Source organism: Rhipicephalus sanguineus, chromosome 2 (assembly GCF_013339695.2).
Source record: "Rhipicephalus sanguineus isolate Rsan-2018 chromosome 2, BIME_Rsan_1.4, whole genome shotgun sequence".
NCBI classification, from domain to species: domain Eukaryota; kingdom Metazoa; phylum Arthropoda; class Arachnida; order Ixodida; family Ixodidae; genus Rhipicephalus; species Rhipicephalus sanguineus.
This window is the reverse complement of record NC_051177.1, coordinates 45,566,885-45,593,418: the sequence shown is the minus strand read 5'-3', so window position 1 is coordinate 45,593,418 and position 26,534 is coordinate 45,566,885. Positions and strand designations below refer to the sequence as shown.

At 45.6% G+C, this 26,534-nt stretch overlaps 1 protein-coding gene across 1 annotated transcript in view; it reads left to right on the top strand.

Moving 5' to 3' along the window:
- Positions 1 to 5,575: 5,575 nt before the first annotated feature.
- LOC119382851 (leucine-rich repeat-containing protein 4C) overlaps positions 5,576 to 26,534 on the top strand; it is a 232,277-nt gene continuing 211,318 nt past the window's right edge. Inside the window, exon 1 of the mRNA XM_037650729.2 lies at positions 5,576 to 5,795. The gene's annotated coding sequence lies outside the window, so the exon portion shown is untranslated. The remainder of the gene's footprint in view (positions 5,796 to 26,534) is intronic.

The following is a 26,534-nucleotide window of genomic DNA, read 5'->3' as shown; positions in this document are numbered from 1 at the left end:
TACACAGCTTGGGTCCCAATCTCCAGCTCCGTCTTCCGTCAGGAATATCGCGAGCTGAGGAGACGCTTCTGTGCCGCCTGTGGCTTGGCGTGGCCTTCACGAATGCCTACTCCTGTCTGATTGGAATGGCCAACAACGCTACATGCAATTACTGCAGCTGCGAAGAAACGATCTCCCATCTTCTGTGTGAGTGTCCCCGTTTCAGTGAGCCAAGACAAGAACTTTTGCATGCGCTAGATAAACATGATGATAATCGCCCTTTGTCGGAACAAAGGGTTTTGGGACCTTGGCCGAGCCCGTCGCCAGCGCAGAAGGCTTTGACAGCATTATTGCGCTTCTTGCGGACAATTTGCGTGAATGGACATAGCTGTGAGGCTACAGAGAACGAATAAACAAGAACTATAATCTCTCAGGACACACTAAGAGTTTTAAGCCGATGCTGCGCTGCGCTGAAGTTTCAGATAGAATGCCACTGCGATGTTGGTATTTGAAATATTGTTGCTAAAAAGGGGGGACCATCAAGATGAACCTATACCTAACTTGCCCAAATGTCCGTTTTTGCTGATAGTTGAAAGCTGTGTGCTCTAGACTATACTGGAGCTTCAAGGTTAGGACGGCGAAGGAGCGTTTCATGAAGTAGCGCGAAACTCCCTGCAAAGCGTGGCCGGAAGAAAAAGGAGGAGGAGGAAAGGCTGGGAGGTCAACCATGCGCATGTCCGATTTTCTACATTACGCGAGGTTAAGGGGACTGAATGATAAAAAATAGGGAGGGAAGTACCACCAGTGCAAACACATATGGCTCTCCAGTACACCAACAATCGAACACTGAGGTCAGTCGATATAAAAAAAAACGTTAGCAATGCCCTCGCCGCTTCGGATATATGCGTCGAAAGGAACCATGGTCCAGAAATTGTTTCCTTCGAATATTGCCTATGATCTAGTTGGCTGCAAGCTCTTCGCAACAGCCTGTAACAATATGCATGCTTATAATAACCTGCTAAAGGTATTGATGGATGCACGGGAGCATGGAAGCCTGCTTACGCCTTCATCGTCAGTCTGCTTTTAAAAATATGCTTTCATAACCTCTTCGCGTTTAGTTTGCTTCCGTAAGACTGTCGATGGGTGCGCATGATGATGTGCTAAGGTATAGCACAGTTCGTACGTAAACACGTACGTGCTTATACGTGTAATATTTGATGCTTTGTAAATTAATGATCGATTGTTCGCCAGCGCTCGCACATTGTCGTTTTTCGCGTGCTTTCTGTGTGTGGTCCTTTCGTGTTTCTTGTGTTAGGGTAAGTGAGGAAACAAAATTGCGCAATGTTTTGTGCGGAGGGAAGGAGGTAGCACATCCAAGGGCAGCAGAGGATATGGCGGTGCTCCAAGATCAGGCTTAGATAGAGTCGAGTGACACAATAGAGGAACAGCTGGAGACAGCTGGGAAAGGCTTTCCTTTCGCGTTGGTGTGAAACAAACTCACAGTGATGATGAAATTACGATAACCGTCTACAAGAGAAGGCTGTACTGGTGCTAAGGACGTATTTACGTACTTAGTTCATCGCGACGTAAATAAAAATAAAATATAGATAGGAGGATCGCGCCAAACACACACGTTTAGACAGTGAGTGGTGTCTACAGCTTAAAGCCTCAGTGGTTATCAATATGTACCGTCCTAGCTGGTTTGCTTGGAGAGGTTCAGGTTTATATCCCTTCAGCTACAACATTTGTCTAAGCTCTGCGGCGCAAAAAAAAAGTTACCCCAAAACCAAAAATGAACAAGTAAGATAGAACAACATATAGCAAACTGAAACAAATTAAGAGAATAACATAGCAATGGACAGTTCGCTTGCAGGAAGTCACAGTATATTCACAGTATACTGTGTACTGTGAGTATACTGTAAGTATACTGTGTATACTGTGAGTATACTGTGAGTAGGACTCACAGTATACGAACTAACACATCAACTTCACTTCATATAAAGTACCTACAAAGCTGCTCACCAGAAGCGCTTGTCTACTACTAAACAGTGTCTACTATTAAAAATAATAATTGTTGGGGTTTAACGTCCCAAAACCACGATATGATTATGAGAAACGCCGTAATGCAGGGCTCCGAAAATTTCGACCACCTGGGTTTCTTTAACGTGCACCTAAATTTAAGTACGCGGGTCTCAAGCATTTTAGCCTCCATCGAAAATGCGGCAGCCGCGGCCGGGATTCCATCCCGCGACCTTCGGGTCAGTAGTAGAGCACCATAACCACTAGACCACCTTGGCGGGTCAGTCCACTGTCTAGTAAAAAGTTGTTAAGAAGATGTCGGGTTTTTGCTGAAGATGCTTTTCAGGCCACGGTCCAAGTAATTTTTGTGATTTGAGAGGGCGTCTTTCCGAACTTGCTTGTTTTTTTCTTTAACTTTTTTCTTTCATTTGCGTACTTCACGCATTCCAGGAAAATGCGACGAGCAATTTCATTTTCATAAAAAAAAACTGCAGCATTCAGGTGAGTTGTATCGGTGTATCTTTTGCAGGAAACTGTGTACGCTACTTCCAGTCGAAGCCTGTGAAGTAACGCATCTATATGTCGTGGAAGATATGCCGCTATTGAAATTTTAAATGCGAAGTATTTCTTAGCGAACCTCTGCCACTTCAAGCGTTTCTATCTATCTATCTATCTATCTATCTATCTATCCATCTATCCATCTATCCATCTATCCATCTATCCATCTATCCATCTATCTATCTATCTATCTATCTATCTATCTATCTATCTATCTATCTATCTATCTATCTATCTATCTATCTATCATCTATCCATCTATCCATCTATCCATCTATCTATCTATCTATCTATCTATCTATCTATCTATCTATCTATCTATCTATCTATCTATCTATCTATCTATCTATCTATCTATCTATCTATCTATCTATCTATCTATCTATCTATCTATCTATCTATCTATCTATCTATCTATCTATCTATCTATCTATCTATCTATCTATCTATCTATCTATCTACCAATTTTTTCTTTGTGGATCAATTTCACAACACATTCATCACTTTGATTTAGTATTATCAGACACCCTTTCCATAGCACAGTGGCTGGATCCTTGTGTGAACCATCTGGGTTCCACAACTTTCTGAGATGCCCATGAAGTTTGCGAAATACCCCCATCACCGCGCGAGCACTTGAGTGCTGTTTTGTTAACACAAGGACGACCATACATTGTTTAAAAGAACCCCACGTTGAATGTGCCAGTATTTCATGCCCCCGAAAGCAGCGCTCAGCAACAAAGTAAAACACTAGGCCGATTTAGGAGTGCGCAGTAAATTTTCTGCTGATGGTCAACGCTGTGTCCGTCTGGTCCTTTACATCGTCCTTGTTTGCTTAGCGCCGTCTGTCGTCGGAATAACAGAAATGGTTAGAGAAATGACCACCTGTCGACACTGAAACTGCGCAGGGGAGCTGGCTCAATCAATCATTTGAACGCCTTCCCGTTTGGAATGTAGCAAGCTCCGCGAAAAACTGATTTTTTTTTTATTTTACAGATTTTCTTTTGTCTCTTTGAAGATTGCCCTGACTAATGCTGCTCTACTTCATAAGTGAACGATTTTTCTCGAGAGATGAATCACGTTAGGTGCGTGTATTCGTTTCCCTGTGCAAGGAAAAGAAGATTATGTGCTGTAGGCGTTTGAAAATTTTGACAGATGATAGGCGCAGCAATAGCCTGTTGATAATATTAGATGTATATATACAAGGTTTTTATAAAAAGTATCTTGGAAACGAAGGCATAATTTGCCGCTAAGAAGACGCACACGAAAGAAGACGAGGGCGTTGACACGGGCGGAGTTACGGAAAAATATTGTTACGGGAAAGACACAGACCCGAAGGAATGGGAACCGATGTATTTACAACTGGTTAAGCGAGCAGAGCTGCTGATAGGAACAGCTCGCGCCAGTCTATCTTGTTGTCGTCCTTTTCTTCGTCTTGTTGACCGCGATGTCACTGGTACGTAGCAATATATTCATTAAATATATTGCTAAAATGCCTCAAAAGTCTTCAAAGTAGATCCCTTGAGCGTCGACAAACTTTTGCCAGCGGCATTTTTTACGACCCGAAGGCTTCCCCGTAGGCGGATTCCTGAACAGATGCTCGCAGGCGACTGGCGCTTGGCGCGTCTTGAAAGTGACACACTCCACCACAGCGCATGCGCGGTGCGAGTGCTCTGCGACGTGCAGTCACGTAAGGAAGAAATTGTTCCCGATATTTTTTATACAAACGATGGAGATAGAGAGAGTTAACGAGCGCCAATGTTGCACGATAACTCTGCGATAGCAGCGTCCAGGTCCCATGATGAACGCAGGCCAGTTGGACTTTAAGTGGCTGTAGATGGCAAGGCTGCGTTTAGGCGCTGTATTTTTTGCTATCTTCCAAACGTTTTGCCAGCATAATATCGCCCGTGATTGCCATGCACCAGTGCCATCCCTGTCAGCGTAGCGGAAAGACAGCAAATTACAAAGAAAATCTAATTTATATTTAGATATAAATATAAATTATATTTATATATAATTGCAGGGTGCCCTTAATTATAATAATTCTTAAGGTTTAACGTTCCAAAAGCACGATATGATTATGAGAGACGCGGTAGTGGAGGGCTCCGGAAATTTCGACCACCTGGGGTTCTTTAACGTGCACTCAAGTCTAAGCACACGGGACTCAAGCATTTTAGCCTTCATCGAAAATGCGGCGGCCGAGGCCGGGATAATGTGCTCCTAAGTGTTTATCAGCATGTATAACATAGTCATCACCCGTCACCTGGAGTAGCATGTCAGGTGAATAGCGAGGCTATTATCTCCAGCATTTCATTGAAGCGATTCTCTCTCTCTCTCTCTTTGAATTTATACCAGATAAAATAAGTCTGAAAAATAAGGGTGAAATGAAAACAGAAAATATAAGTACAAAAATAATGAGAGATGGGTGAAGGGAGAGGGTGGATTTGGGACGTTTGTTGGGTGGGCTTGCCCACATCAAGACTCTTTACAGGGAGAAGCCTACTTTACAAACTCCGTTCTAATATCTTGTGCTAGTGCGCGTGACGATGTACTACAGCACGAAAGCTCCATCTTTTACTGCATGCTAAACAATAAAACGGAAATTTTAAAAATGGAAAAAATAATAATATACGAAATAAACGAAATGTTAATGAGCTGCTTTTGATTTGATTACTTATCATGTCTCATCATTCAAGCTGCCTTTAATGACGTACGGTGACAAACGAAGCCGTTCTACTGACAGGTTCAAGTTGAACGTAGGTGGTTAAGCTGAAGAAAAAAAAGAAAAAAGCAAAAAAAGACGGGCGTTTCTACATCTATTAATCGTCGCGTGTCGTACCTTGATGAAACGTTCGTTTTTCTGAAACGAGACAGCGTGCGCGCGAAGCCGTCTTCTGTGCTCGGAGCATGTATGACGGGCAAGAGCACAGCGCCGGTTGCGCGCTGTTTCCCGTCGACGCCGCTAGAGAGCGCGCGGGGGGCACGCGGATCGTCCTACGGGCGCACTTTTCGGCGCAGCACCAGAGCCTGTCGGGCCAGTGTCTCGCAAGGATGCGTTGTCGGTGAACTGCTCCGTACGCCGAACCTTCGCCTTCCTCGCGCGCGTTTGTGGGTGACAGATCTTCGTCTGAGAAGTCGCTGTGAACGTTTTGATTGCGGATAGACTACCAGGGCGAAGCGTCTTCCGAAACTGCGGCCAGCTATGCCGCCTGGTGCACCGCCTTCCGGCTGTGGTATTGAAGGTGAGTTTTTTTTTAAGCTCGGTGCGCCACACGCTTGGGTTTGACATGCAGTGCGAAAAAGTGAGCTCGTGCCTACTGCACCGGGGCGCCACGTTTTCCCGCGCTGACGTATAAAACTTGCTACTTTCTTTGTTTGTTTCAGTTTACTAGATTTTTTTTCGTAGCTTGTTCATTCTTCTTTTTATGTAGCCATTTTTTGTTTTGCGCTGCAGAACTTCTATAAATTGAGTAGCCGAGATGGTATAAACCCCAAACTCTAAAGCAATCCAGTTAGAATGAAACAGAAACGTAAAATACGAAAGAGAGAACAAAATGAGTGGAACGAGGCCGTTCTTTCTTCCATAACTAAGCACGTCTGAAGAATCAAGCTGTCTTTAATCAACTACGTTGAACAAAAAAAAAAAAAACAAAAAACAAAAAAGAAGTCGGCTGGCTTTGTAATTTTTGTGACACAGAAGTGAAAGTTTAGCGTTGGTGGTTAAGCCCAAAATAAAGCAAAAAAGAAAGTCGAGACTGGTTGCTTCGATCCCTCGTGCCTTATAGTTTCTTAAATAAAATTCAATTTTTTTGGTGCATCGTTATTTTAGGAAAAGATTTACTCACGCGCCGGACGCGTCAGATTTCGTTGCACGATCAGGATTGAAGTTGAAGAAAGAAAATAAATAACCAATACATTGCATGCGAAGTACCGGCGAAACTTCACATTATCGATGGGCTATAGCCTGAACCAATAAAATGTTCTTTAAGACTTTTAGCACTATTTTCTTAATTTTTGTATATTTTTTCTCAGCTAAAACGCTGAGATAGCTTGATCTTATTGGCACCCAACTCCCTAAATTTCCGAACTAGTACAGAACAAAAAGAATTCCCGCCTTCGAAGAATGCGCGCCGACACGTCCGGTACAACGCGAGGCAGAGAGTGTGGCACAGACAGCTTTACAGGAGGGAAAGCCGTGATAAACGATGATTACGAGCGGAGAAGACCCCGCAAACTAGCTGATAGGGTGGCTCATTAGAATGCCCCTTTAGGGGCCAATCGGCCGGACCAGTTAATGAGCGCACCGGCGGCGGCCGAAATGCGACGGCCACACAGCAGCTGCACAGGTTAGAGGCGGCGGGATGACGCCGCGTCGGCTGAGTCTGCAGTGCCTATTGTAAATCGTCTCGCCGCAAAGCATTGCTGAAGCCTACGTTTGCGAGTGATAGAGAGAGAGAGAGAAACAGAGAGAGAGAGAGAGAGGATACTGCTCACCCTGGGATCGTGATAGCCGCGGGAGGGCGAGGCATGGCCGGAAATGTGCGCGTCGATTTTCGCGGTGCTTCTGCGCTTGATGGAGACGGATTCGCTCTGTTTGGCGAGAAGTAGGCCAGGGTGGCGAAGGTGTGGCGAAAAAGACACGAGGACAGCACCTGGCAATCTTCCCACGGAAGTGTCTTTCTTGCTGATGCGCTCTCTTCAAGCGGTTGCGAAAGTCGCTAGATTCTAAGCGCGCGCTTTGAGTTGCGTCGAACAAAAGAAAGATAAATCGACTTTCAGCAAGTTTCTCGGCTACCCTCGAACGCCGAAGACGACTTCCTACCGTAAAGACGATTCATGTTACGTGTGAAAAAGAGTTGCGTTTTACCTGTTAGAACCGCGATGTAATTATTAGACACGCCATAGTGAAGGGCTACGGATTGACTTTGACGGCCTGGTGTTCTTTAAGTTGCACTTAGGTCTAAGTTCACCAGTGTCGCTTCCATTCCCGTCTAAATGTGGCCGCCGTGGCGGGTAAACGAACGCACGACCTAGAGCTCAAAGACAGAGGACAGGAGCGCTGTAGTGTACTCTATTTGCTTACCCGTACTCTCGCCCACCGCACTGTAGTAGTTCAGCCGGGACACACAACCGGGTCTTCTTTTGCTCTAGGATTTTTTGGTGTCTCCTGTGTTCCAACTTTCTTTTTACTTCAGCTGGAAACGCAAGAACTTAAAATTTGTATGTGCATTAGGAAGAGCATTCCAGTGAACACTCAAGGCTTACGTGAAGTGACGTGTACCGCTATATGATCTATATAATGGTAAATATTAAGAGCCCTGTAAAAGAACGCAAAGATAGTAGGCCTCTACAGTGTGGTCGCAAAATAGTGAACATAGAACGTTGTGTGATACAATCTATGTGCTTTAAAACTTAAAGTTACGATCATTTATTATCACGGATGATACTCCCACAGACTTGTCTTGTGGCTACACATTTTTCCGCTTTCCACAGTAATCGGTGCTCGAATCTATTTGTGTGCCGCTACATTATTATAACGGTAATTTGTTAATGGTGCCCTGAATACGTTTCTTTGTGTGTGACTGATGCCAAAAACAGGCCAAAATAATCTGTAATAGGACACTAGAAAGATAAGTTCGCAAAAGAACAACGCTACAAGAAACGTGCAATAGACACAGCCAACGGTGCGTGCTATTTCTAACCGAAGATGACACATCACACAGTGACTGCGGCAGTGCCTTATCTTCAACATTTGTTTTTATTATTTTCTGTAGCACCCCTAAAAATTCGGAGATCGGTTCTCTTGTATTTTCAACTATTAAAGTTGAAACATGACCAAGCCTTCCGCACTTTTAAGTTGTTAAGTTGTATGGTTTTTGTTGACCGATCAAAGAGTGGCACTGCAAGTCGCGTGCACAACTGTCCGTAAACAAACTGCACTGTCTCAGCTTCCAAGACGACGTGCACGCTAACCATTAAGTAAATCATTGTTCAGTTCAAAGAGGCACGCGGTTCTTCGCATACGATTTACACAGTACAATAGCCGCGATGCAGATCCTTTGTACGTGAGTTGAAACGTCTAACCAAAATCATGCCTCACCAAATAACTTCCGGGTATCTCGTCTGCGCTATGAATGCCGCATGACGCGTCGTGCTTTAATGTAGGCGTCTTCAAAGGCCCACTCCCATTAGGCTGATAATTTCGACTTTCGAGCATTACTGATGTGCAGTTGTGCTGCTTCAACCTCCTACTTTTTTTCTTTTTACCGTAACATACCAAAGATCAGTAAGGTTTTGCTTTTGTTGGAGCAACAAATAATCTACATGTTTGCAATGGAAGACCGTACTTAGAGAAGATTACTGTCATATAATCGCTGTCAGCGATGGGACTTTAAAAGCGATCCGGGCATGCAAGCGGCAACCGAAATTACACGTTTTTTTTTTCGTTTTTTGAAGAGGCATCTTGGAAGACGTAAGCACGGAATCGTCGCGTGTCTCATGTTTGGGTTAAGGCTTACTAAGCTAGGCACAAACGATGCAAACGTATCATTTCGCCATGTTATCATGTCGCAAACTCGCCGGAGGTGCATTATAATGCATGGCTGCGTTTGCAAACTACGTGATTTGCTGCTACAAATATTGTGGCCCTCGCGAAATGTCAACCAGAACAAGTTCAGATAAGATTTGAATAAAGAAAAAAAAAACTATGGCAAGAAGGGTGTGTGAAGATATTTTTTCATATCACTTTGAGGAGACGAGAAAGCATATCAAGTTACAATACAATAACGCGCATTTTCGTGTGTTAGTCTATAGAATTGTACTGGTAAACGAAAAAAAAAAAATAGTGCGATGGCCTTCTCGTATCACAAAGCTCAAACATACCTCATTTTTCTGAAATGTACTGTAGTAGAACTCTCATTAGAGAAGAGTGCATACACGATCATTCAAATAGCAGACGATGCGAGTGAATTTCAATTTAGAAACCGAAGTTGCATGCACCTGCAAGACAGCTACAGCACCCTGTCATGAGGAGTACTTGCGCAAATTTTGTCTTGTGGAGAAATTGAAGCTCCTTCTTCCAACCGTACAATCCATAGAAGACGAAGAAAAAAGATAATGAAAGTGAGCGGTTCCTGTATATATCCGTATACTACGACATTGCAACTTCCATTTTGTACGCACTTACTTTAGCTTTTTTGTCGAGATTGGCTTTTATAAAAATTGGCTCTTAGCCGCTCAACATTTGCATGCTGATGCGTATTGTTGTATGATTCTCTGATATTCGCAGAACGCCTGCGGGTATAACTGAAGAAACGTACACAGCCCATAAGCTCTGCATAACCTTGCAGCTGCGGGCAAGCTCAGCAAAACACATTTACAACTTTGTACATGTATAGCACCGAAAATAGCTTCTCACATACGGGATCATAAAACATGTTGCAGCTTCCCCACGAGTTGCTGGCTGAGGTATTGAAGGTTAATAGAATGCTTCCTGTGGAATCAATTTCACGATGACCGTCGACAATAATGACATCATCATTCAAGTAATGTAGCAACTCATCAAACTGCCAAAGCAGAAACGGATCGCGTATGGGTCATATACTACAGCCTGTCTCCTCTGTCGAGATTTCTTTTGGACATGCTGCACCATCTCGCAGCGCGCCCACTAAGCTCCCACGAATCGGTCCTCATTTTGCGTGGCCTCCGTGATTGCGTCGGTAGTAGGCCGCGGGCATGAGCCGTGTACTGCAACTGGGCTCCTTCTACGCGCTTTTATATGGCCTCCGAGGCGCGACGCAAGATGGTGCCTGCCTATGCCGAGAGTTAAATCCTCGTGGCCCGCAGGCATTTAAAACGGAGCGCCAAAGAGCAGTGCAGTTGCGCTTGAAGGACATGTGTGACGACGTCTAGATCTTGTCCAGCACCGGAGAAAGTGCAACTGACATTTTTTCAAAGTGGAGCTGTGTAAGCCGGTTGTAAAAACTTTGGTGTCCGCAGAAAACCACAGGTTGGTATGCGCCACGGGAACTGGGCAAGCCCCACTACCGAGTACCGCAGGCGCGAGCGTTAAACGAAAACTGCTCGGCGAAGTGGAGTGCGCGAAAGACGTGAAATAGAGGAAGAAAGAAATGCATAGAAAGAAAGAGAGAGATAAAAATTCAGAGAAATAAAGGAAATAAAGACATAAAAAGATAGAAAAACATAAAGAGACTTAGAAAGAGATAGAAAGAAAGAGACACGAAAGATAGAAAAAAAAACAGAGAGTAAGACAGAAAGAAATAGAGAAATGAAGAAAGGGAGAGAAAGAAGCAGAGGCAGAGAGAAATAGAAAGAAAAACATGGCTGATAAGAATCTCTGTCATAGGAATCGGTGTAACACGAAAGTGAAACGTGCCTTCGCAGAGGTAGCTAAGCGTTTGTTGTGCATTGTTTCGCGACAAGGGCGAAGGAATGAATGCTATAGCAACAAATTGTAATATCACGCGAAGAACAGCAAGGAACTCGAAACTTGCAATGCGCTGCTGAAGCAGAAAGGACGCACGGAAAGAACATACACAGGATGAGCGCGGACTAACAACTGTCACAGTTCGACAGTTAAAGCGCGCTGCTCGAACAGGAGGACTCACGAAACGAACGCACAAGTATACGCAGGATGAGCGCGAACTGTCACAGTTGTAACTTATTTGCGTGTTTGCAGCGCGCTCCTTTCGCAACAAGCGGCTGCTGCGGCGAGCGAAGTGACCTTCGTGTTCTCTGCAACGTCCACGCATACTTGCGGTGAGAACACAAGACGTACAAGCCACCGCCAGCACGAGATAAGCGCGCGCGAGATAAACGACCATGCCTTGTAGAGACGCACGCTCATCGCAACGCGTGGGGCGACGACCTTTAGAGCGCACCCTTCGAGCTCCTCGCGTCATCTCGCTAGTGATAAAGAAAACACGCTGAAGTGCCACCGATCTCTGAGTACCACCACCGGCAAATGGTGTATATAAATAGCTTGCCGTTAGAATGGTGAAGAACCTACCGCCTATGGCCGAGTCGTTTCGCGACGCGCGCTGCGGTGCGAGGGGTCGTAAGTTCGACTCCCGGTAACGGAACTTTTAAAGACGATAGTCTTTCTTGGGGAACGTAAGCGCAGAAACTTTGGTCTGTCTGTCTGTCTGTCTGTCTGTCTGTCTGTCTGTCTGTCTGTCTGTCTGTCTGTCTGTCTGTCTGTCTGTCACCCGATTCAGCGACCCGGCCAAATTTGGACCACTTGCTTAACACCTACCCATCTTGAACTGGTACGACTGTTCATACTTGTGAACGGTGTCGAACAAAAAAGTGAATATTACGCATATCTGAGGCGCAACATCACTAGGTAAGTATTAGGTGGTGTGTTCCTTTAATAGAAAATACATTGATACGTAATTCTAAAGACCCTAGTTTCTTAAGCTGCGCAGAAAGTGCTTATGCGCGCCTACGAACGCCCTCTGCCACGGAGGAAGGAAACCCTCTGCACAAGCTCATGTTTCCCGACGTATTGCCAGATGGCGTCCATATCTCACTCAGCACCTCCTCTATCGTCTTTACACGGCATTTGCAGTGGAGCACGCAGATGCACCGCCAATATTCTTTCGTCTAGATTTCCTTTGCCATCTGTTAGTCTATATATTTTACAACGTCATATTCGTGACGAAAATACGTCAGTGGAGCCGTGGTGGACCCCGGCATAAAATACTTTCATGTTAAAAATTCGGCAGATCCCACGCGCTGTGGAAATCGGTTTCATGGGAAGCAGTCAGCGAGTACTTCTATGCTTTATTTTATGGCTTTCAGACAAGCGTTACGAGCGTGGATCGATGTGTTTTTGAAAGTGGAGTAGCTGTGTGCACATCGGGGGCTTGCCATGGAAGTCGACAACACTGGCGTTTAAAGGCTAACTTACGGTGCGACGTAACGTCAGCTCTCACGTATACATGCGCCAGTATTACCGAAAGTAAGTGCACTTTATGGTGCAATCATGAGAATATCACACGTAACTTTCGTTAATGTATTCCTCCGGGGTCGAGCAACGCTTCAATATAGCTTGCTGAATCACTGAAATACAAATGTAGTGTTTATTGCTTTTTTTGTAAAATTATATAGCCAGCACCACAACCACAACTGACGCTGCACGGATATTACGCCCGCATAGGCTGTTTTTTCAAACTAGTTTTTAGACCTAGCGCGGCCCTGTGGTAGAATACCTGATTGCCACGCAGAATGCTTGGGTCCTGTTCCTGCTGGTATCCTAATTTTTATTCTTACCATTCGTCGGGTCAACGCTGCTGATGTCGGTTTTTCTTAACGCTCTCGCATTTAACTTATCAATGTCTGTTCTCGCTGTTCCCAAGTAGATATAAATTGTCCATCACCTGTGGCGCATACCCATACAGCGCCGCCTGTTGTAAACGGGTACGTGCCAGAAGTGTCTGGAGGAAAGGGTTTGACGACGTACGTGACATGATTTTCACGTTATTCATGTCCTCACCCGGCAGTTAAATTCGTCAAATCATCTTACCCTCCCATGCAAATTTACGTCAACACCACGTTAACGAGGTGAGCAGGAGAGCACCCATACGTAGGCGGCTAGATAGATAGATAGATAGATAGATAGATAGATAGATAGATAGATAGATAGATAGATAGATAGATAGATAGATAGATAGATAGATAGATAGATAGATAGATAGATAGATAGATAGATAGATAGATAGATAGATACGCTCAAAGTGCCAGAGGTTCGCTGAGAAATGCTTCGCATTTAAAAGATAGGACGGAGAAAGAGATAGAAAGGAAGAAAGATATAGAAAGGAATACACACGATAAAGAGATAGAAAAAACTAAAAATAAAGAGAAACAAAGCAAGACAGAGACAGAAAGGGAAGGAAGAGAAATAAAGATAGAAAGAGCGAGAAATAAAAATATAAAGAAAGGAATAGAAAGAGGCAGATACAAAAAATAGATACAAGAAACAGAGAGAAACAGAAGAAAGACATAAAAAAATAAAGAGAAAACAAGGAAGGCCACCCCTAGCTTGGCTCTTCCTTCAGGCTTGGCACCACTACTGTGAAGCTTTCGTAATTTTTTTTTTTTCATTGAAAAACGAAGTAACATGACTCATAGGCCTCCCAAGCTCGGCCAGGGGGCGCTGCGTCGCACGCGTTTGGCCGCCTTTCTTGCGAAAACCGGTCGCTCCTCTCCCGCGCCTGCCTTTTGACAACGCTGTCTCAGCACGTTCACGCACCCTGCACGCGCTCTTTTCTGCTCGCCGTGCACGTGGAACTTCACGTGTCGCTTGCTCTCGAGGTTTAGAAAGATCCCAGAGATGGAAAGGACGTTTTCGCGGTGGGAATCTCACCAGAGGAGGGCGGTTGATCGACCACCTTTTCGGGACCGAGCACGTCGTCAAGGACGATGCTGTTTGTGCGAGCGCTACGTGCGTGCCGATGCTGGACGGGCACATTCTTTTGACATGAATAGGGAGGTGACAGCGCGAGTCCTGTAATTATGTCACCGGTAAAACGCACATTCGTTGCGGCAGTCGTGTCTACTCGAAGCTGTCAGCAAACCTCCAGCACACTTTCGCGTGCGTTTTCTATTGATAACTTTTCGATTGCTTGGATGCGAAGTTTGTCGTGCGGCTTTAAATTTATTATGAGCTCAGTGTGAAGAGCATAAATTTACATCTGCCCTGTTGAGTCACTGGCTGCATCGCAATGCGCAGTGTTCAGTTTCGTGGGATTTTCACTTTTGCCGAGGTTTGCATCGAATGATAACAACGTCGGATCGCAAGTTTAATGTCACTTTGGATTTTTTTAGAGCTCCCTTTGATAGCATAATGATACGCGCAAAAATATATATATATTTCATGCCCACTTCGACCATGCATGTTTCTTGCAGAGGCGTGTTTCATTTCGAATAATATCGACGCCTGATCACGCACCGTATTCGCTTATTCGGATGTCGCTTTGGTTGTTTCGACAGCTCGCTTGGTCGGCATTATACTGTACAATACCCACTGGAAACGCGCATGTTTATGATTATGCCGAGATTTATGCCCGATGATAAGTGCATCTGAATTTGCGAAGCCATCGAAAATTTAATTGACGCCTTGGTTGTTTTTTCAGCTCGTTTCCAAAGCGGCAGCTGTATATTGCCCGCGGCTCACGCGCATGCAAGGCTATATATTACGCGCCGAACGCGTGACATTATTACGAGGCACGCCTGGTGGGAGACTTGGAATAATTTCGGCCACCTGGGGTTCTTTAACGTGTACGTAAATCTAAGTGAGGGGAAGACAGAGAATTAGGTGGGTAGATGAGATTAAGAAGTTTGTAGGTATAACGTGGCAACAGAAAGCACAGGACCGGGTTGATTGGCGGAACATGGGAGAGGCCTTTGCCCTGCAGTGGGCGTAGACAGGCTGATGATGATGATGATGAAATCTAAGTACGCCGGTGTTACTGCATTTCACTCCCATCAAAATGCAGCTGCCGTTTGCGTCAATCGAACCCATGACCACGATCTTAACAGCGCAACACTTCGTTCAGCCTGCTAAGCAATCACGGCGTGTCACATGCAAGGCCAATATAAACGCTCAGTGCAAACATGCAGCCTAATTCTGTTTACAGGGAGCCGCGACGGGAAATGTACCGCAGTCAGCTGAATTAAACACTTAGTACTCACGGTACGTTATTTAAACTGTGGTGTACTAAGCCCACATGCTCCGCTGCTGTCACATTACAAATGGTTGACTCGGAAAGCCAGCGCGCAATCTCTAAACGTACAGCGGCTGTCTATTTGTTGTAGCTTCGGTTCAAAAACGCACTTCCCTTTCAAATGAGCATGGCCATCGCGTTTCTCCCCGTTGATAGAGAGTTTTATCAAGTTACGGAAATACGGTACGCAAATACGGTAAGGCAGTACGGTAGCGTTCCTCCTTTCCCGCTGGTTGTGCTTTTGCCGCTCCCCGTTCCAGTGACAATGCGTACCCCAAACGACAGGTGTCTCGTTAACAATGCGTGGGCTGGCGGGCAACAATACGCCGTGACAACCCCACAGTAAATTTTGAAAAAGCTTTTGTGGTGTTGGGGTGCCTTCCCGGCAAAAGGTCGACGACCTGGAAAGGAGGAGCGGTACCGTCCTACGGTAGCGTATTTGCGTACCGTATTTCCGTAGCTTGCTAAAACTCTCTAATAGTTCGTAATACTGTGTACGACAAAAATTGCTTCAAGGTGACAAGACCGCGAAAGCATCGGGGCGAACTACCATAATCCACTCTTGACGCCTCTGCTCCTCGCACTGCTTGCATTGGAAACGGTAGAACTTGACGGGTAGTTTTCGGCTGTTCATCATTTTTAAACTTTTGTGACAGTTCACAATGCAGCAGGACTGCATGCCTGCTTTCGAGTACGACGAAGGAACGGCACCCATAGCGTGAAAAATGCGAGATAAAAGCCCGGGGAGCACGTTCTCCGCGCGCGCAATGGGAAAACCAAGCAAGAGCGACCCGTCCGAGCTACCGGAGGTTTCCCCTCTCTCCGCTGGGGCGGCGGACGGCGCTGCGCAAACTTGAGCGTTGGAGGCCTATACTTGCTTCAACGTTGCTTAAAAAGTCACACGGTCCCTTATGCATTCGCCTAAGCCGACCTCGAAAACAAAAGTATATATATATATATATATATATATATATATATATATATATATATATATATATATATATATATATATATATATATATATATATATATATATATATATATATATTATATATATAACCTAACCTAACCTAACCTACCTCGCCGTCATGGCTACTGGCGGCGCTGACTGACGCTCCCACGTTTAAATGCACACATATACCCTATAAAGTGGACGGGGGGATGGCCGCCGCGGTAGCTCAGTTGGTAGAGCATCGGACGCGTTATTCGAAGGTCGCAGGTTCGGTCCCTGCCCACGGCAAGCTATCTTTTCGTCCACCTTTCTTTCTTCACAATTACCTTACATTTATTACTAAAAACATCCCCCATACTTTCCTTGGCATTATTGTCTGTTAGTCCTCATTAATATTGTGTATAACAAAGAAAACGAGCCCTTGAAATTAACACTTCTTTCCATATATATATATATATATATATATATATATATATATATATATATATATATATATGCGAGGATGAAGTTCAATGGATCCGGTGGGAAATAGGAAATATATATATATATATATATATATATATATATATACAAACACTAGCCACTCCACTGCTTATCTCGTAACTTATCGTTATACATGGGGTGTTCACCCCATGCACGTAAATTTTTTACACGAACGAATACACCGAAAGTCGACGCACACACATCGATGTTGTAACAATCTAAGCACATTACGAAGAAACTCTGAAACAAACCACAGAGGCGAATACCATGCAGCCGAACAAACAGAGAACGTTTTCAGGAACAATGTATCTGTAACTTTTAACTTTAGCTAAAGAAATTAATGACGCATAAGGAGAAAAAAAAAAACAGCCATAAGGAATATAAATGGAGCGACGTAGAGGCGAACGAGCGAGTCGTAAATGTCGGCCGCACACGATTTCCAACTGAATTCATATAGAAGCTGCCCCACCCCTTTTTTCCGAGTAAAAGCATGAACCCCCCCTGGTTCCAATATCCGCCTCGGAGCAAGAACAGTCGCACGGCCAGACCAGACCAAACTACCGCGTCTGATACAGTGCAACGGTTGTGTGGTGCAACGCGGCAGACTCGATATGTACGTACGGCTGGCGCGTTTGAGGCAGGAATGATTGCCCATTCCGAGCGTTTTGTCGATTCTGCACAATAGCGAGGTAGTCCTCGCCACGCGCTCGTTCTCCGATGAATAATTGAGCAACAACAAAGCGCGCGTTGGCGGGGTAGGCTTTGGAAGGGCGTGCTTTTAAACGTAAAAAAGAGAAAAGAAAAGAAGGCGCCTGGGAAATGCATTTGCGGCGTGGTTCAATTGGCTTACGTCGGTATTAAATCCTGCCAAGCTTGTTAACGTAACGTTTAATGCCACTGCAATTTCGTTCCTTTTTTGTTCTTGTTTTGCTGAAATTCGAGTTGTAGAGTTGAAGCGTAGGACTAAGTGTTTTTTTTTAGGGCGAAAGCCTTAAACGCTTCATCAAACGCGAAAATTGACCGTCGGCGTCAACACGGGTAATGCAAAAAATCAGCATCACGTGATGACGTCAGCACATGACATTCGCGCTTGGTGAAAGGTGGGCCGATCACAGAGGCAATGCAAAACCAGATGAGGTGCACAAAGCTTGCAATGCCTCCAATCTTGGAAGCAATGCAAAACCACGTTAGATGCAAAAAGCTTTTGGAAGGGGGAGAAGGAGGATCAAAACATCGACTGAGGAGAAATTGTAGAAGATGGCTTTCGCTTTCGAGTCGTCTTAGGCGAATGCTCAAGGGACCCTTGTGAGTTTTTTCTTCGTATAATGACGTACTGATTCTGTCTGTGAATAAATGCCTCGGCTATCTGGTAGACGTCTTTCTGGCACTAGGTAAAATTATTCACACGTGAGGCCCTTACAAGCACTTGCATATGCCAGACACGAGAACGTCATTGTGGTCACTGTTATTCGCGTTTCTGCATCACTGGCACGCATTATGATTTCCTTTCACCGCAATACATACTGTATGCTTTTTTGCAATGCACAATTGTGCTGCGAAGAAGACATTGTCAGTCGCGTCCAAGATTTTGGGCAGAAAGCATTGAATTGCTGAGAGGTCTGTGGCCGCAGTCATGAAAATATTCAGTAATTGCGTTGTTCAAAATTAATATTACTGGGCGAAAATTTTAATACAAGAAAAATTGGCTCAGTTTCAACAAATGTAATAAGCTTTTTTTTTTATCCCGCTGCCTTCACAGCTATTGTCTTGGCTTTCTTTCAAGGTTACTGTTATTGCCAAAATGCACGCTTTACAGGCGCCTTGAAGGTTGTATATTCGATTGATGCATGTACATCAATCGAGTAGCTTGCATTCAACTGGCAGTTTCAGCACGCTATAATGTATAAAAATACGTCGCATAATTGCCGTAATAGTATCGCGAAATCGCCGCTTAATTCTTTTGATTGCGCCCAGCGCAAAACATAAAATCACGCTGAATTTTTAGAGACCAGCGAAAATGTGCAGGTAGAATTACTTTTGAAAGTGGTTAATAATGTAGCAGCCGTTTTTACAAGAGTCAATCGCGAACACATGCTTTTGTAGTATTCATTGCACAGCCATGGAAACTTACTTCCTAGACAGTGCTTGGGCAGGGACTTCTGTAAACGACATAAAAGAAACAGTTATGCAAAATATTAGAGAGATAAACCGACATTTGCATGAGTTTGTCGGCATGTTTAAAATGAATTGCGCAGTCAGAAAATCATTAAGGCCGAAAGCGCTCATCATATCTATCCAATAGATTATGTATACAATCGATGTGATGTATACTTTATGGGTTGACTTTATTTTGAGCACACGTGCGACAGATTGTCGTACAAGATCGACCTAGTTTCTTTGTTTACAGAGATTCTGCGAGCTTGATTATTGTGCATATCTAGAAAGATTTAGTGGCCGCCTTTTTTTTGCGAATCGCTTCTTGATGGTGGACACTGCTACTGTATACTAAATATTCAGGTATGCCGCTGTACTTACCTACCATAGAAGAAACGGCGATGCACAGTTTCTGATAGACCAAGGGCAATTTATGTGGGTCAGTTTGCTGTGACCCCACTCATGCGTGACTGGCTGTCATCATGAGAAAGGTATGTGCATTACGTATACCGTCGAGAACATCGCTGTTCCAGATGGTTTTGTTTAGACGTCTCGACTTAAAAACAACAGCAACGCTCCTTCGTGAATGCGTGTGTCTGTGACTACTTTGATTACTGTTTGATTACTTTGCTTATGTTTTCACTGAATATAGAATAGTTGTCACCTAGTACCTACATCAGCATTGCAGGTGATCAGCTAGGCTCGTTAGCGACAACGTGAAAGAAAGTTTATTATCTAAAACTATTGGCTGTCCAGAGGATGCGGCGGTCGACCTTGGCCTGACTGTCCCAATGTGGGAGCGGCCCGCTGCGCGCCGAGTCACGTACCTCAGGATTTTGTAGCGTTAGCTACACTTGCCTAGCCGGAGCCGTTTTCGCGTGTATCCTCGTGAGCCGTGCTGCGCATACACGAGGATCAGTGATGAGCTGGCTCACCGGAGCCGGCATCTCACGCGCTCTCCGCTACCGCCGCGCGCGACTTGCCGCTGCTGGTCTGCGCGTTCGGAAGGAGTGGCGTCGTAGCCGCGGCAGGCACACTGGCGCCGGCGCGCCTGCGGACTCCGCCACCGCCGCGCGCCACTCGGCGCTGCTGGTCTGCGCATTCGAGAGGAGTGACGTCGTAGCCGTGGCAGACACGCTGGCGCCGGCGCGCGCGCAGTTATTCGCCTTCGCTGTGCAGTCGCCGTCTGACACTGCGCTGGAGCCGCTTGATAGCGCCTCTGACTGGCGTTTGCAGGTGGGTAACGCCATGGAGAAGGAGAGCGCAAATGCTGCTCAATGGCGCAGAAGAGCCGAGAAGCTTATCTCATCGGATCCTGAAGTAGTTGCCGGGCAATTAGCTGTTCAACGTACGAAGAATGAACAGAAGAAGGCTGATAATCCTAGACAATCTGGAAAGCTAAGAATAATCAGCGGAACCTTTGCTAATGCTACGTATATCCTTGCATAGCCGAGCTAAGACACTGCAAATTTTTCGATAAAGTTTTGCAGGCATCCCTCCATCTACAAAATGCCGCATAACCAGACACTACAAACACATTTCCCGGATCAGGTGTTTGCGTAGAATGACGAAATCGTTGCACAAGTCTTCAAGCACCAGGAAAACAGCGCGACGTTGCTGCTACGGAGAAGTTCCACGCCTCTAAATGCGATAGAGGCTGTCAGGTGAGGTTAAATTAGCGTACGAGTTAGACTGATTGAGCTTCTAAGCGTTGCGGCTACGTATAAGGAAGCGAAACAAGAAATAATAAAAGGAACACATTCGTTTAAAACCGGAAAAGCAAGAGAAGAAAAGGCGGAACTCGGCACGTAGTCGCGATGCAAAGGCGTGACGGCTGCACGCTGAAAAACGTTACGTAGGGGCACTTAACCACGGAAAAGATCAAAAGTAATGCGAAGCAGAAAAAAAGTTATGGAAACAAACCGCTCGGTGCTTTCGATGACAGGCTGGTGCCGAGGCTTTGAGCCGCGTTGCGGGCAGCTCAACGCTCCATCCGGGAGACCCTTTTTACGACCAGCGCGAATCGCGGTCGCCACAGAGTCGTCGGACGAGCGGTCGGCCGTCCGGCGCACGTTTCCAAAGCCGAATTGCGCCCATATACGATGCGGGCAGCCGACCAAGCGGCCCGGCAGGCCGTAAAAACGGAGGAACGGCCCCTGCGCCGCGGGGCGTCCCGCGAAACCCGTTGATACCTGCGAGCTCGCGCCCTGGGCCCTTCGTCGACGGGATGCGAGGCTCCTCACTTTTTTTTTACATGAGGTTAGAGCACGCATGCATGCCCAGTGCTATTGCGAACGGGAGTTGCAACATTGCGCACCTTACTTTGAATCAGACAAGTGATCTGTGCACGTCTTCTATAGACGATTTTACATAAGACACATGGGCGCCGCCACCTTGGGTTGTTAAACGAATGTTTCCCTATTTTTGTATATTGCGACGTGAATTCATAAGGCCACGGAACATCGAATGCACCATGCCAACCGTACTCCCGCGTATGCGTATACCGTAGCACTGTTCGCTTATTTGTTAAAGATGAAAAACGGTTAGGCTACAGTGAAGTATTGCGACACCGAAGCTCATCCATAAATAGCCTGTGCGAGGTATTCCCTGAGCTCAGCCCGCCAGGCAGTGCCAGCGAGTACCTACATCCCGACACCAAAGCCGTGGTCGTTCAGAGATCCGGCATATGGCAGTCTTATATTTCGTGTGAAAAGATTAGGAAAGCTATATAAAAAAAAACAACACGCGGGGCCAAGCACCTTGGTTGTAGTCCTACTATGACGGCCGCGCGCGTGACCACGGCAGTGGCGACTGCCGCGCCAGCACTCCTCGCGGATGACGCCACGAGAACCCCGCCTACTCGAGCGCTCAGGTTCTTTTCTCCTCAAGTGAATGTACCAGTCTCGAGCGATGCTATGCTGGGATGTGGTAGTGCATAACGAAACGATTCTGATTGAATAATGCGAGGCTATTTTTGGCTACCTAATCGGCGTGGGGCTGTTGTACACCGCGCAAACTTCGCTGATCCGGGAGGCGGGTGTAACAGTAGTCTCGGTCAAACCGAAGGTGATGTAATTTAGGCTGGGTTCAGCGTGGGAGATTATGTAATTAGAGGTAATTGCTTAGGGAGCCGATCCTGAATTCTGTGCGCGAGATGGGTACATTTGCCATCGTGAAGGTTTTAACGTCGTTCGTAAAGAGGAATGAGTCCCAAAATGAAACACTTGGGTGGGCCGCAAAGGTTGCAATATATCGCTATGGTGTAGCAAGTGGATATATATAAAAATTTCTTTGCGCATTTCTTTAGATTTTTTGTCGGCGGCTCGCGGAGAGAACATACGGTATGGATCTAGCAAGCAGTTTAGGTGCCTCGGGGAACAATGAGGAGATTTTACGCTATAACGCCAAAAAGTTTACCTGGGAAGAAGCGGCGCTTGTTTACTGGTGCAATGTTCGTTTTATGCTCAGTGTTAACAATGACTGCCGCGGTTTTACGTGCGCTAAACCGCGATATGCAGTAGTGGAGGGCCGTAGTGGACGGCTGAGGCTCTTAACGTGCACCTAAATCTAAGTGCACGGGTCTCTAGCCTTTCTCCATCATCGAAATGCGATCGCCGCGGCCGGGATCGAACCCGCGGCTTGCGGGTCAGCAGCCGAGCCCCGCAACAACCTGCTCAGTGTTGCATGGCTGATCTAGCACGAACAACTCTAGATGAGTCGCGGCTTCTTTGTTGTCTAGTTTACACAAGCTGTCATTTACCGCAAAGCGCCTGTGTAGAGAAATGCCCTGCACCATTCTGGGAATGACTCAGCTGACCAAAGTTTTACGAGCGGCGTTTACATTTTTTGTTTCCAGCTGCCGCTCTGCCCCTAGAACGACCAAAACAGCACCACATAAAACGTGCCTACGGCTGTTCTCTCCCCCCCCTCCTTTCTTTTCTCTCGAAACGTGGCGTGGCAGTCATGCCTGTACTTCGTCAGTGCATGTGTACTGCTGGCAGGGAGGTGAGAGGAGGAGCATCGATGGTGAGGGGGAGAGAAAGAGTAGACACTGATAAAAACTAAACTGCCGTGTTTACCGATACGCCCCCGAGATTAAAAATCACGGAGCGCTTCGCTTTAAGCACCTTCGCTCGCGTCGCGTAGCCAGGTACCGATACGAAACTATCGCGTCTGACGTGGACTACGCCATACGCGCGCTCCGGTGCATTCCAATGTATCGGCTTCGAGGGCGTCGTTGGTAACGTGCGGCACGCCTTCATAACGGTGTGCAGGTCTGCTTAGCTTTATTAGACACACAGGTCGAGCAAAATTTAAATAAACGTGAAAGGAAAGCGAGCGGTATATGTATGGAGCGCGGTATGGTGTAGATAACACACACACACACACACAATATATATATACATATATATATAAGACAGAGAAGAGTGAGAGAGAGCTAACGAGAATGACAGGGTGCGGTGAAGCGTGTTTGGCCTATAGAATGCGCTGTATAATCCTGTTTAGTTCGTGCCGCGCGTTACCCCGCTACCAGTGGAAGCTAACGCGTACACGGAAATTCGATCAGTAGGTATAGTTTTGGCTACAGAAGACGTGACGCTGCCCTAGGGGTGCAAATTTAATAAGGCGTTAACCTATATATACTGCGCTGACCTATATATATATATATATACTGCGTTAACCTATATATACTGCGGAGGATGTGCAGATTTTTCGCTTAGTAGTTCTCAGGCCTCGTCTGGGCGGAACCAGCCACGTCGACGCCGCGAGGTGAAGCGCGCACAATGGTTCACCTCTCGACCTGCCACCTTTTTTCCAATGGCTGAAAGAAAGAGAGAGACTTAAAAGTTAAAGGGACCGACAACTGATTTTTCCCGACCCAGTTTTTTACGGCGCGACAGGAAGCTTACCCTTCGTAGCGTTTGTAGTTGCAGTGGTTTATCCTAAAAGCACGTAGTTATTTTATAAGCAGTATTTTTCGATCTGAAAGGCTCCAAACATGCATGAAGGCTTGCTACAGCAACAATGAGAATTGATAGCGATGCCGCTAGCCCTTGTGAAAGCTGTCGTTTTTCTGCTTTCGCAGGAGTTACTGTAGCTATGCTTAACCACCTTTATTTTGAGCTTTCAAACCATTTTTGAAAATAGCAAGCTGTTACAATGAGATGATGTGGCTTTATACACCTCGGTATTTGTACAGCGTTGTGTGCGCCTGCGCCCAAGGTTGCCTGCGCCTGTGACATGGATGGCTTGTCCCGGCATGGGATCATTACGCCAAGCGAAGGCAGCGCCACTTTGTTGCATACAACTAACGCAGGCCTATATGTACATTTTTATGGAGTAATATCTTTTAATATAAAGAAATTAACAATATTTCAGTACTAACAGAAAAGTCATCGAACGCATACACCAATCAATGGTCATGTGACCGGCTTCATCGGACCGTTTATGATTTTGCCGCCAGAGGCGCCAAATGTCATTTTTCGCGACTTTCAATGAAGAAATAAAAATATCAATCCACCTCTTACGAGATAAACAGGGTTCGTTTGAGTCAATGCGACGGACAATCTTTCCATCAGTGCAGTCATCTCATTTCGTGTTCTGGGCAGTTGTCGGTCCCTTTAAGTGAAAGGCAGGGAGGTTAACCAGAAGATAAATATCCGGTTTGCTATTCTGCACTGGGGAAAGGGTAAGGGGGGAGGACAAAAATGTTAGACAGAAAAAAAAATGAGGTTGTTTTTTAATCCCAATGGCTGAGATACGCTGCTTGGTAAAGGCGTGGTGCTTAGAATGTTCCGACATATAACGATGTCTGGGGAGGGTTCTTCCGTGTATGAGCGTTATTATTTGGAAGCAGCAAACAAATAAAGAAATAAAGTAAATGAAACCTGAGATCAAGTTTGTTGAATTACAGGAGCGAGAGAAATAGTGAGGGTACGAAGTTCACGGATGTATTTGCTCGCAAATGGCGAACATGCCATTAATGGGGTTCTTTCGTTAAATGTGTGTCGAATGTCTCGGTTGCCTAGCGCGTGCTCTCACCAACAGCTATAGCGTAAGAACTCTTTGAGGAAGTTCTTGACCAGCGGTAAGGAAAGAACAATTCGGGCGAAACCCACCTCACGTTGAATGTACGTGTTAATTCGAGTAACATTTAAGCTAGCTTCTTTTCGCTGTCTTCCATCCGAGCCCGTCACCCCTCGTGCTGGACGGTTGAGTGAAACAAAAACCTAGCATTGGCGTCCTGAATTGTCATCCCTTAACATATCGGTGTGCAGTCGTATTAATTTGAAAAAAAAAAATGTTCAACGAGGTTTGCTGTATTGGTAAACGCTCCAATAGAAGTTCAGTTGATTGCATTCATTGAGGCAAAAAAAGTTCTAATCGACGCAACACAGGTTGTTTTACAGGATACTTCCAGTCTTGTTATATGTTTTTCTACATAATGACAGAGGGTTCTCGCACCAAGTGAAAGCCTATACAGTCTAGGAACGTGCGTGCACATAAATGTTTTTCTTCGTGTCCCACGCTCCTTCTTCGCAACGTGTGCTGAACGTTTATTCAGAGATCCCAAAATCGTTGAGACTAATTTCGTATGCCTTAACTTCTCGTGAAAGCCTTTGCGAACGCTATTCAAATGTTTTTCATTAGCTGGAAAACGAATCCGTAAGAGCTCAAAAACGCCCATTTCGTATGGCCAACACTGAAAAGACCGAGCGTTACCTTAGCAGCCTTTTACCAAGGAATGCGTTTGGAAAGGCGACTTGTTCTTCTGTTCTGTTCTGTTCTAACTGGTTTGATGTGGAGAGGTCTTGTTCAACTACACATGTCTGGGTAGAACAGGTGCCCTTAAGGCTCGTGCGTACCTGCTAAGTAATAAAAAAAGAACAACGTTAGCGGGGCTGTGCCGCGTAAAGGTTGCTCATCCCGTCGGCGGCAAGCACTATGCTGTTTGAGAGGTTTCCATAAATTTAAATACATTAGCTACCGCATTCATTGCCTAACCAACCTCCAGATTTTTTCCGGCAGGTGAAGAATTCAAAGGCGAGCGTGCAAGGAGTCTCGCCTGGTAAATTTGAATATTGCACGAAAATATGCAAAATGGCCCTAACAACGCCTCCTGTAGGCGTTAAAAGCTCCCTGAAGTTTTGAAACAGCGCTGTCAAGACAGTGTACAGTGACGGCTAAGTAGGCAGGGGGGACCTTAGCATGCGAGCAACAGGTATAACTGGTTATCTTGCCTAAACACGTGTGTGGGATGTCCACCTAAGTTTTGTGACGTCACAACTCCAAGCATTCAGGTCGTGTGCTTCCTAGATTTCAACGAGAGTTCAGTCGGTATAGCGCTACTGCTCGATGAGTTGTAATTACGCTTGAAACCGTAGGATTCACAAAAAGCTGTAATCCTAAGATTGGTCGTAAGAAACTGATAGATCCATTCGCCTAAGACGATTAGAATTAGATTAGACGAAATACCGCAAACACAATGTGATGACGAATGCCATCTATGCAGACGCGAACCGTGCACTGTGCCAATGGACGAATGATAGAGTTGGTCGCTGCACGGAGAGGTGGGCCGCAGTAAGGCGTGGTCACTTTGCGAAGGCGGGAACAAAAATCAGCACGAATAATCGAAACGGCAGCGC